The sequence below is a fragment of the Cyprinus carpio genome, chromosome A19 (genome assembly GCF_018340385.1).
Source record: "Cyprinus carpio isolate SPL01 chromosome A19, ASM1834038v1, whole genome shotgun sequence".
Lineage (NCBI taxonomy): Eukaryota > Metazoa > Chordata > Actinopteri > Cypriniformes > Cyprinidae > Cyprinus > Cyprinus carpio.
This window is the reverse complement of record NC_056590.1, coordinates 2,499,158-2,511,322: the sequence shown is the minus strand read 5'-3', so window position 1 is coordinate 2,511,322 and position 12,165 is coordinate 2,499,158. Positions and strand designations below refer to the sequence as shown.

General features: G+C 35.9%; 1 pseudogene; it reads right to left on the bottom strand.

The window, feature by feature from the left end:
• Positions 1 to 6,625: 6,625 nt before the first annotated feature.
• Positions 6,626 to 11,484, bottom strand: LOC109059573 (annotated as a pseudogene).
• Positions 11,485 to 12,165: the final 681 nt, after the last annotated feature.

Below are 12,165 nucleotides of genomic sequence, written 5' to 3'. Positions count from 1 at the left end.
GAAATATTATTTCTCTGGCAGTGCTGCTTCCAGGTTTGTTACGACCAAGACGGTGTGTAACATTCACGACGTCAGGCAGTTTATCTTTATGTTGCTGCAATAGACACTGGCATATTTTGATGACCTCATGACGAACATGTTCTCCATTTTTCTCTTGAAGCCCCTGAATTCTTAGAGGGATACTCCACCCTAAAATGAAAATTTTGTCATGAATCACTTATCCCCATATCGTTCCAAACCCGTAAAAGCTTCATTCTATTCAACCAAGCTCAATTTCAAATCAAGTTCTGAGCAGCAAAATGGGTGCGTTTTAACTTCATTTATTATTATTATTTTAAATATATTATTTTAATTGATAATAGCTGAGTTTTGAATGTTAATTAATAAAAAGAATCTGTGTTATGATAAGTCTTTTATTGTTTTGTTGTATCTGTTGTCTAGGCAACTATGTTACATAGTAGCAATATTGTTTAGTTAACGTTAGCAAGCCAGCCTGAGTGAAAATGTAACCAAACATACATACATTCGATTCTCTGTATGTATGTACTGTACATGTGGAAGAATTGACAAATAAAGCAGACTTGACTTGACTTGACTTGAAACACCTTTTAAACAAATGTACAGTATTTTCGTTTAGGTTTCAGTTCATAATATCTATTTTTTTATATACATTTTTAATTTTGATTGAATGAATCTGATTAAGAAAATCATAGATAATACCATAGTGTGGCCATTGAATGTTTGTATATATAAATATATACAGGGCTGTGTATTCCCTAGTTGCCAAGAAGAATGTCATAAATGTGGGTGTATAATTAACTTATGTAACATATTAAGGTTTTTTTTATGAATGCCCTGTTTTTCCTGTTCTTCCCAAACAGATAAAATTTTGTCTGACAACAAAAAACTACTGCACTGCTACTTTTACGTTGAAGAATAAAAAATAAAAAAAAAGAGTCATTCGCATTTGGGTACACCCTCTAAATGAAAAAAGGACACAATTTGGCGTTTACCACCACCTTTTTCAGGAGCTGCAAATAAGCCTGGAAAAGCACCTGCAGTACTTCAGAATGAGAACACAGCTAATGGAGGACCTGCTGTCTATTATTGGACCTGACATCACAGGAATGTCTATAAATTACCAGACACCAATTGGGCCAAAGGAAAAAATTGCAGTGACATTGAGGTAAGCAATTTTCTATTTAACCTATTTGTATATCTGATTTACACTGTGTTTTTCATGCTTGACAAGCGGCCACATATGACACAAACAAAGCTAACTACTACACTATATAGAAAAAGATAATAATTTCAGAAGCACATATGTGATTCTGCAACTGAGCCTGGTCCAAACGCACTTTATGCCCCAAGTCGTGTGTCCTGGCACCGGGCCTGCTCGCAAGTACAGATTTGGCTGCTGATCCATATACCACACTCCCATAATCTATTCTTGACCTTATTAAACTTACATTTATATATTTCAGTGACTGATAATCCGCTCCCCATTCTAACCCTGATAAACATCTCATTATATTTATTACCTTTTTACCTGTATCCTCCACATTCCTTAACCTTGGATCAAAATGTACTCCTAGAAAGCAAAATTTATGACCTCTCTCCAAATTACTTCCGTATAGTTTTAAATTAAAGCCTTCATTGATTTTCCTCCTTGTAAAAAAACATTACTTTAGTTTTTTCAACAGAAAATTTAAAACCCCATTTTATTCCCCACTTCTCAACCTGCTGAATACCATCTTGCACTTTCTTAACTATATGTTCTACATTTCTTCCTCTTTTCCATATTGCTCCATCATCCGCAAATAATGATCTTCCCGTGTCTGCTGGTACATTAACATATGTCATTTATTATTACTGAGAATAATGTGGGACTATAAATTAATAAATTATTTGAACTGTGCATATTAACAAATGTATTTACCAACATTTCAGCCTTTTCCTTATTTGTAACTGTAATCTCGTTTCCATTACACAAAACTGGGTAATTCCAATCTCTCCTCTCCCCACCCATCTTTTAAATCATTGTCCACACTTCTCCTATCTGAGTTGTGTTCCCAGTTGAGCTGCATTAATTCCTCCAATACATGCTTTTTGCTTGTCTTACTGTTTTCCTTACTATTGCTTTTGCATACTTATACTGAATCATATGCATGAAATTACACATTCTTTTCATTACTTTAAATGCTTTATTTCGGCTTCTGACTGCTTTTTTACATTCTTCATCCCACCATGGCACTTCTTTTTCTTTATATTACCTTGACTCTGATTCAGATATTTGTCACTTTCCCTGTGGAATTTTCCCCAGTCGGCCTTCTCAAATACCCATCTTCCCCCTCTTCCTTCAGTAATTTCAGATACATTTGTTGATTTTACACAATACTGGCTAGTGATCATTTCCTACCGTTCCTTCTTTATACACACTCCAACTACATATTACTGCCATACTATTGGACACCAGTGTAAGATCAAGTGCAGACTCCCTTCCAGTATTAACCTCTATACTTATGTTAGTTCCATCATTTAAACATACTAAGTTTTTCTCCTCTAATAGCCCTTCTATCACTTCTACCTCTTTTTCACCTCCCCACAATGTATTATGCGCACTGAAGTCCCCACACCATACAATATTACTGCTATCTTGTCCCTCTATTTCCTCAAGCTGGTTTAATTGCAGTCTTCTACATGGATTATAATAATTTATGACTACAAATTTCTTCCCCACACCCCATACCTCCACTACTACATATTCATGTTCACTCCCTAACACCGTGAAATCCCCTGTTTCACAAATGTAACACAACCCCTCCACCACCATTTACCCTATCTCGTCTGAATGCTACAAACCAATATATAACAATCCAGATTAGGCTTTAGTCAGGATTACTGAACACATATTATGTCTGGTTTTTCTCTCCTGTTTAAAATCTGTTAAACTGTTTAAAATCTTGTCCATTTGTAATCAGGCTCCATGCATTCCATTAAAGGAGTAACATTACTAAAATTATTAACCCACACATGCTGTCTCTTGACTCGACTGTACACTTAGTTCATCCCTCACCTCTTCCCATTTCAAACCTGTCATATCTAGATGATGTATTGCTGCTTTTATAATAATCTGAATTCTTTACATTTTGGATCTGATTTCAGCTGTAGCATTTATCACTCCTGCTATAAATGTCACCATTTTCTTCTTCTCCTCCCACTGTTCCTTCTGCTCTTGTTGGACTTCTCTTGTCCCCCTATTCATATGTTCCCTCTTCTGACTCTCCTTTTCTCTTTCAGATTTTTGAACAGCCTCAGAATAAGAAATGTTTTCCTTCACTCTTATCTGTTTCACTTTCACTTCTTTTTTCATCACTTCACACCCCCAAAATGCGACACTTTGATTCCCTCCACAACTGCAACACTTTGGCCTGACTTCTTCCCCACATTTTCCATAATCATGATCCCCACTGCACCTGGCACACCTTCTTTTTCCTTTGCACACCTTAGCCACATGTCCAAATTCTTGGCATTTATACCATCTCATTGGCTTAGATATGTATTATCTTATGCTATATCTCATAAATCTATAATATAATTCTTTTGGCACATCCTTTGATTCAAACTCAACCAAAACAGATTCTGTTTCTATTTTTTCAATTCCCCTTGTCATTCTTATGGCATTTTTAACTGAGCTGTTTTGTACCCTCATGTTCTCCACTAGTTCTTTCATATTTACAGTAAGTGGAATTCCGTATATCACTCCCTCACTACCACCCGTTCTTCTCTCTCCCACTCTTATTACTTTGCCAACTTTAATTTTTCCAACGCAGTTCATCTTCTTTGCCTTTTTCATCTGCCCCTCATTTTTACATCCTATAAGTAAATTTCCATCTATCAATATTCTTGCATATTTCACTTCTCATACTTGCCCTCTTATTATTTTGGTTAACTAATTCCCTCCCTCCTTCAAACTGTACCACTACGTGGCCTAATGGTTAGAGAGTCACACTTATAATCCAAAGGTTGTGAGTTCAAGTCTTGGGCCGGAAGGAATTGTAGGTCGGGGGAGTGAATGTACAGCGCTCTCTCCACCCTCAATACCACGACTGCGGTGCCCTTGACAAGGCACTGAACCCCCAACTGCTCCCCAGAGGCTGCAGCATAAATGGCTGCCCACTGCTCCGGGTGTGTGTTCACGGTGTGTGTGCACTTTGGATGGGTTAAATGCAGAGCACAAATTCAGAGTATGGGTTGCCACATGTCACGTCACTTTCCCTTTCACTTACACTACTGCTTTAAGATCATCTCTTCCTTCACTTCCGTTACAGCTGAGCTAGCCCCATTTTTTTTTTCTTTCTCTTAGGGCGGTATGGGGGAGTTAGGACCATTCTAAGGGCCCACACACTTTTGTTATATTAGTAGTAAAAGTAGTAGTAGTAATGTAATAGAAATTATAAATGTATCCACCAAAGAGTTACAAATAAAACAAAATTACGTCTTATTTCTGCATTTCCAGCAAAATGATCTCCCCCTATGTACTGCATGGTTACGTGCCGTCCTATTTAGCCAACAGGATTAATTAAGATCCTGGATAAACTGAAATTCCTAATTTTCTGTTGTTTTTTTTTTCCAGAATTTCTGTTTATCAAATAGGGTCTTGTTTTTATAAATTAATTCAAGGCAAAATGTGAAACATAACCCTGTTGAATAACTGCTATCCTGGTATTAATGTATATAATAAATAAAAGTGTTAGATAGTTCAGCCTTTATTAAAATTCTGTCATCTTTTTCTCACCCTCAAGTTGTTCCAAACCTGTATGAATTCCTTTCTTCTGCTGAACACAAAAGAAGGTATTTTTTTAAGAATCTGGGTAACACATTGACCTCCATAGTATTTTTTTTCTTCAATGTAGTTAGTGGGGGTGATGCAGCTGTTGTTAGTTGTTATTTTTTTTATGTGAAAAATCTATAATATATTTTTGTTTTAAAACTCTAGTTAAATAAGTATATAGATACACTTTCTTCATGTAAATCAAATTTAAATTCTGTTGGTACAGACCAGTTTTAGATAAGGATGTGTAAAATGTAATTTTCACTTTTGTTCTCTGATGAATGCAGCAAAATTCATACAGTTTATACTGGTACTTCAACATCTAAAAACATTCCCCGTGTTCATCCTGAGACACTATAGGCTCCAGCAGCATCCCTGAGACCATGCAAAGGACAAGCGGTATTAAGAATAAATGGACAGATGCAGGGAAACTGATTGCAGTAAATGGTGGATGAGGTTCTAACTAAAACTAAAAATGTATGACCATATTATCTGTGTCATGGGCATAAGTTGATTGAGCAAGCCTATATCAACAATGTTGGATCACTCAGTGAAAACCTTCACCTAGAGTGTAAAAAACAAAAAACAAAAAAACACAACAATATTGTTAAAGAAGTCTTTAATGATTATTAATTCACAGTAACCAATATTCCTATTGGTGATACAACAACTATCAAATACTTTTAATGATAGTATTAAACACAGCAAATATGATGAAAAGGTGTCCATTCTGGCCCTTTATAAGTAGCAATAATAATAAGTCTGAAAAATCAGCTCTGTTCATATAAAAATATTTTTCTTTGGGTGCTTAATCTGGAAAACATCATTCTCCCAAGCAAAGTGCTTAAAAAAAATCCAGATTATATTAAAAATGGGAGAGAAAGACAGAGAGGATTTATCCAGGAGTCTCCAACATGTCACTCTACCAGTAGCTCGCAGCCTGATTGGAGGTAGCTCGCCAAGACACACTGACATATCGGCCGTGAGGTTATTTTAATGATCCCGTTATGTATTTTAATTATCACTAAACCCGCATTTGATTATAGCGATTTGAAAGACTCACAGTAAATACAGTTCAGCTTTAATCAAAGTTATTAAGAGTCTCACGCAGGCGCAGCACGTAGAGTAGTTTTGTTGCGTGTGAAAAAATGACTGAAGGCAGACTGCTGAGGGAAATTATATGGAAATTATATGATTTCATTATTTGTGTGAATGCATAACAGGAAACCGAATGTCTTCAGAAAAGTTTAGCACATTAGCTTATGTAGAACTGTTTATGGAGCAGATAAAACTTTCTGACTTATCCTTTTATAAAAAAAAAAAAAAAAAGATTGAAAGGCTGATGTGTTATAATTTTATTTTTAAAAATGGTCAAAACTTTATTTTTAAAATGTAGTACATGTCAGTAGATAACATGTTATGAATATTTTTGTTAGTTTAAAATCTGGCCATGATTTTTTAAATGTTTTATTTCACTGTTTAGGCAAATAAAAAGTGCATAGTGCTGCTAATTTTATTTGTTGGCTTTGTCATAAAACTTGGTTAAATTATTTCAGTGTGTGTATCAGTACTTTTTTAATAATTCCAGCACATTTTAACAACTCCGTGTATAACAGTTTGGATTGATACAATATTTAAGAGATTTAAGTACTGTTTAACATTGGTAGCTCTCAGCCGCTTTCATTTTTAAAAAGTAGCTACCGAATGAAATAAGGTTGGAGACACCTGATTTTTTAGCTTTCAGCAAGTATCATTTTTATTGTCTGGACTGTGAGCATTGTCGATTAGAAGTACCATGTATCCGCCATTACAAATGTTCAGTGATGCTCTGACTCTGAATCATGGCTTGTCTGTTGTAGTAATGATTGTGCTTCTGCAGGCTGACTTTGACCACTGGAGTCCTCACACTGAAACACAGACATAAATATTTGTCACTGAATTTACTATTAGAAGTGGCTAAATATTAGAGAACCGATGTTTGATAATTTCCATGTGAGTATATATCTAAGACACTTTTTATTCAGAGCTAGCTACAATACTCTACACCATCCTATTTGAAATTAATGGATTTCCAGTATTCCCAAAGTAGAGTTCACTTCAATGTGTAGCGGACCCACAGCAAAAATAGCTATCCATATCCTAGTACTGACCCTAAAGTCTGCTTTTGTCTGATAACTCTTAACTTGCTTTGGGTCGTATTTATCCAGGTGTATGTAATCAAACATATGCAGTTCATCCAGTATGCTGCAGTCTCCAGCTGATGTTCAGCCTTCCCAAATATTCACATGTAACTTATGTTCTCTGCACCTCCCAATGGTTCCCTACCCCTGCTAGTTCAAACCCCTAACCCCATAACAAGGCTAATCTTACATTTTGTTAACCACATGATATTTTTCCTGTGCTACCCTAGCCTATGGAAAAACAGAAAAGTGTCAATGTGATCCCTTTGGCTGCACTGATATTACGTGTAAAATATAGTTACCACGTGGTTCACTGCCTCCCGAGAGTTAGTAGAACCATTGTCTGGAGTTGAACCAGCACTCTCTCGTCCTATTGAGGAACAGTAAAATGTCAAAGTATTTCTCCAGTGCTGTGCATGAGATGCCATAATAACTAGGGATGCACCAATCAATCAATAAAAAAAAAATGGAAAGGGAAAAAAGCAGCATGTACAGTGGTGATTAGCTCATGATGCTTTGCTGTGTCTGTGTTTGTGTTTGTGTGTGCAATGTGATTCACAATGAGACCAGTTTAGATTACAGGAAGTCAAATGATGTATTAAATTATGCATTCTGGTTTTGGTGCATTATTTAAAGAAAAGCATGAATGGCATATTCACCAGAGTCAGAGTCAGCACTGCACTCCTTTCCTGCTGTTACTGTATTGAGTCCATCATCTAGATGTAGTGTAACAATCATAAGTTCAAGTTAAGCAGCAATACAAGTCACATCAGAGATTTTGAACTACGTAGTAAAAGGTATCTCCACTGGACATGTATCACCAATGCCTGGGCATTTTCCTTACATTTACACTTTGATTCCACATTATTTTTAACAATGTTTACAGCGGACATTTAATGAACAATTTGTATGTACATATAATTGTATATGTAATCACCCTGGTAAATGGAATATCTTAAAACATAATTACCAGAAGGGGTTCCATCCACCTGAGATGAACTTGCATTGCTGTTGGATCTATTACTAGCATTTGCTGGACCTACTGAAGAAACAGTGAGATGTTAAAGTGTATTTTAACATAGACTGTTGCATAAGACTGATTTAATAGTGGGAATGGGATAACTGGTACCTTGCAGAGAAACATTCTCTTCATCATTGCTACGTTCCTGGCCATTCCTGCAGTTGAAAGCTGAAGGGCATGACAGAAAAAATAAATGTATTCTGAATACTCTTTGCACTGTAATACTAATGCAAAAATAACAATGGTCCAAATCTCTGGGACAGAAACATGTTAAATAAAATGACATCTTCCCCACTATACTCTTATCTCAAGTACACCCATCCAGTATTATTTGTTTGAACATCTCTATTTGGATCTTTATTTGTTAAAGGAATAGTAACATGAAATGAATGAAAATGAAATGTCATGTCATCATTCACTCACAATTTGTTATAAACCTGTATGTTTGTTCAGCAGAACTCAAAAGCATTATATAATGACTACAAACAATGACAAAATTATCTTCTTGGGGAAAAATATTCCTTTGAAAACACAAAACCGAATATAAGACTGTGTGTGGATATTCATTAATCAGTCACTACTCACCAATAATCTTTTTCTTTGTTAAGATGAAAACCACTACTAAAACGACTGCCAGCACAATCACTGCTCCAATCACTCCTCCAATCATACCTACAATAGTCTCTGGTGGGCAGTCTTGGCATTTTCCATCTATACAAAATAAATATATAAATATTCTGAACTAATCAAGGATATGACAAGCAGAAAAAAAGGAAAAACAGAAGTTCATAACTTAAGAGCCTTTTGTTTTGAATAGTATGTGTGATATTTCTCTCTATATGTTTTATTTACCCCATTTGACGATGACTGGTTCTTTGAGGGTTCTGTGAGACACAAAACAATCATATTCTGCTTTTTCATCCTCCTGGATAATCACACTGTTCCTCAGCTGGAAGGTTTCATCATGGTTTGGTCTGATTCCTGTGGATTCAATCTCTTCTGCAGACAGGGATGTGCGATATTTCCTTATGGTCAACATCACATCTTTGGGGTAGAAGCCAGTGGCCAGACAGGTGAGTTTCAGTTTGGTTTTGTCACTGATACACCTTTTTGCAAACACATGAACTTTTGGAGGAGCTGAGAACAAAGAAAACAATTTACAAGTGAGTTATATCTCTATGATAGCTGCAGAATATCAACAAATACAAATACTGTACATTTACTCACAGCCCTTTTTGAGCACCTCATCTCCGTATTCTCTGAATTTGTTAAGCCAGTCCACACACTCTTTCTCCAGGTAGCCCTTGGTGTACTGTTTAGGATGGGCACATCATCCCACTTCCTCTTGGTTGGAAGAGCTGCGTCAACAGGAGCAACCCACTGAGACTCCTTATCATCAAAAGACAGGAAGTTCTCTCCATCATAGCTGTACTCATCAATGCCTTTGGAAAACTTCACTTCATCTCCATTTTTCTCAATTTCACAACCATGTCTCCACTGAAGAACATGAACATCTGAAATAGACACAAATTAAAAAGTTTGAGAGTCAGATGATAATAAAATAATTAAAAATGTTCATAAAGATATGTATTTGAAGGTTAAAATGTATCAGTGTTCCTAACCTGATTCATTGTGTCTCATCCGTTTCATCAGAATGTCGACGTTCACATTAAACCACTGCTCTTTGCTCTTTCTTGACTGGGTGCCTTTTTCCCAGTAATCCTCCTGCATTTTCTCTTTCATCCACTGCTGTGTGGGAATCTTTCTCTGTTGCTCACTATTGTAATAGTCAATCTGTCTGTCATCCAGCAGACCCATAGCAGTGAATTCATAGATGCCCGGCTGTTCGACAGGTTTGGACAAGGCCGTGTAAATGTAATACAGGGAATGTTTATCTGTAATGGTATCTGTAATAAGAAATAAGTATTATTATTTACTATTTACTAAGTTTGGTATTAGCTGGTAGCCTATAGTTTAAGCAAGGCCAAAATGGTGTTAGCCTGTGCAACCGGCTAGGACCAGCAAAGCAACTTAAGCTGGTTTCAGTTTTTGATCGATTGCTTATTTGTTTTAATAAACACTTTTTATTCATTGAACTGTATAAAACAAATATAACTTGCAAATTGCAGTCTAGCTGATATTTGGAACAACAATAGTCTTTCTCTATATTGTATTTCAAGAACTAGAACACTAACTCCGATTTTGCTATTAAAAATCTCTCAAAATTACTCCAAAAACCTTAAAGTATTACTGTAGACAGAAAATCTATTTACGATAGCCTATTAACAAGAAAATGGGTAGGCCTTTTAAATGTAATAATAATTTTAAAAAATTCTACATTAGATATAATTATTATTATTGTTATTATTATTAGAGCAATACGTAATTTCACAATAAAATAATTATTATATTGTATTATATTGTAACAACTGGCGGTTTTTCTAAATAACGTGGGCTGACCGGAGCTAAGCTAGGCTGTTATACTGGTGATAAACTAACGGCTAGCACCCGAACCTCACGTTTATTTTGGGTAGTGAACAGAGCGAGCACTCGCTTCATACACCGCACAACCATGAGCGTCTCTATGAACAGAAGAAATGACAAAACAAACCAGCAGGAAACAGTGCTGTCTTCTTTCTCTTTTAATTCTGAACCAAGAAAAAACACCTGACATAGTTAAGGGCATATCACAAGTAACTTCCCTACACACCCTTCTCCATGACGGTGACATTCACCCTTTTATATAACAGGGCAGTAAATGAACGCAAATCAACCCAAACTATCTAAAACATAAACACACATAACATTGCTAACGCAAAAACCCAATCATCATGCTTAAATAACACAAAAATAAACTCTGCCGGGTCATTACAAAATTAATATCACGAAAACTGGCAGGTAAAATTATTTTAACCGTATTATTCAAGGTATCATTTTAAGTTAAGTTTAGTATGACTAGTTAAAAGACCAGTGGAATTGATCTGACTCATACACAAGGGTATTTTATTTTTTTTTTACAATGACGTTCTACAGGTTCCTGAATCGAAAGTATTTCTGTACTTGTTTACCTGAGCCATTACTGACACAGCTGGACAACAAAACAGACCTGAACTAACACTCGGAAATATTTAAGTTTTAGTCTTTTTAACACTCATTATGTTAGTATAGAAAACATGTTGAGAAACCGTAAAAAATGATGATAACACTTGTTTTACTTTCAGTTTTACGAAAGAAATAAACGTAGCCCAGTTCTTTTTCGTTTAAACAGTTAACTCACCACTCCAGGCAGGTACAGCAGCACCGAGCAGAACTAACGAACACAAAACAGTGAAAAATGCCATTTTTAATGCCTTTAGTGCCTCCGTGCGTCTTCCTCCACTGACTTTTGTTAACCTGATACTAGTCCGACAGGTTAGTGTGTTAAATTTCCAAGTAGGGCTCGCTGCAGCCTGCGGTGGACATCCAACCCCGCCCAAGTGTGACGTCAGAAGTCACGCCCATCCCCGACACAACCCCGCCCACATCCAAGTGTGACGTCAGAAGTCACGCCCATCCCCGACACAACCCCGCCCACGTCCAAGTGTGACGTAAACGAAAGCCACGCCCATATCAAATACGTCTCCTCATGTGGTGATTTCCCCATCCCCGTACCTGGAAAACCCGGAAGTATGTTGAAGCAATTTATGGAAGTTAATGGGATCTAAATAAAATAATATTGTCCTTCGTTTTACTAATACACGTTTTTCTTATTTTTGTAAAGGATGTCTAGGCTAAAATGGCACAGCTTAAATCTAATATATATTTAATATGTCTAATATACGGAGCTGATTTCGTCATCATAACAGCTCCTAAAACGCTTATGTTGATTAAAGTAGGCTAATTGTCAATTAAAACTTTTAAACCTTACCTTGTTCATTTATGTAATGAGATAAATTCACTTTTATTAAAAAAACGTTTTGACCTACCCAAGGCAAAATTGAAATGCATCAAATTTAAAGGGGACAATTAGATTTTTGGTATTGTAAAAGTATGCAAAATTATTGTAAAAGTTGGTATTGTATAATTGTCATTTAATTTTCTAAAGATTAATTCCACTTATCATAAAGTTTTAACATTTGAATGATAGAATC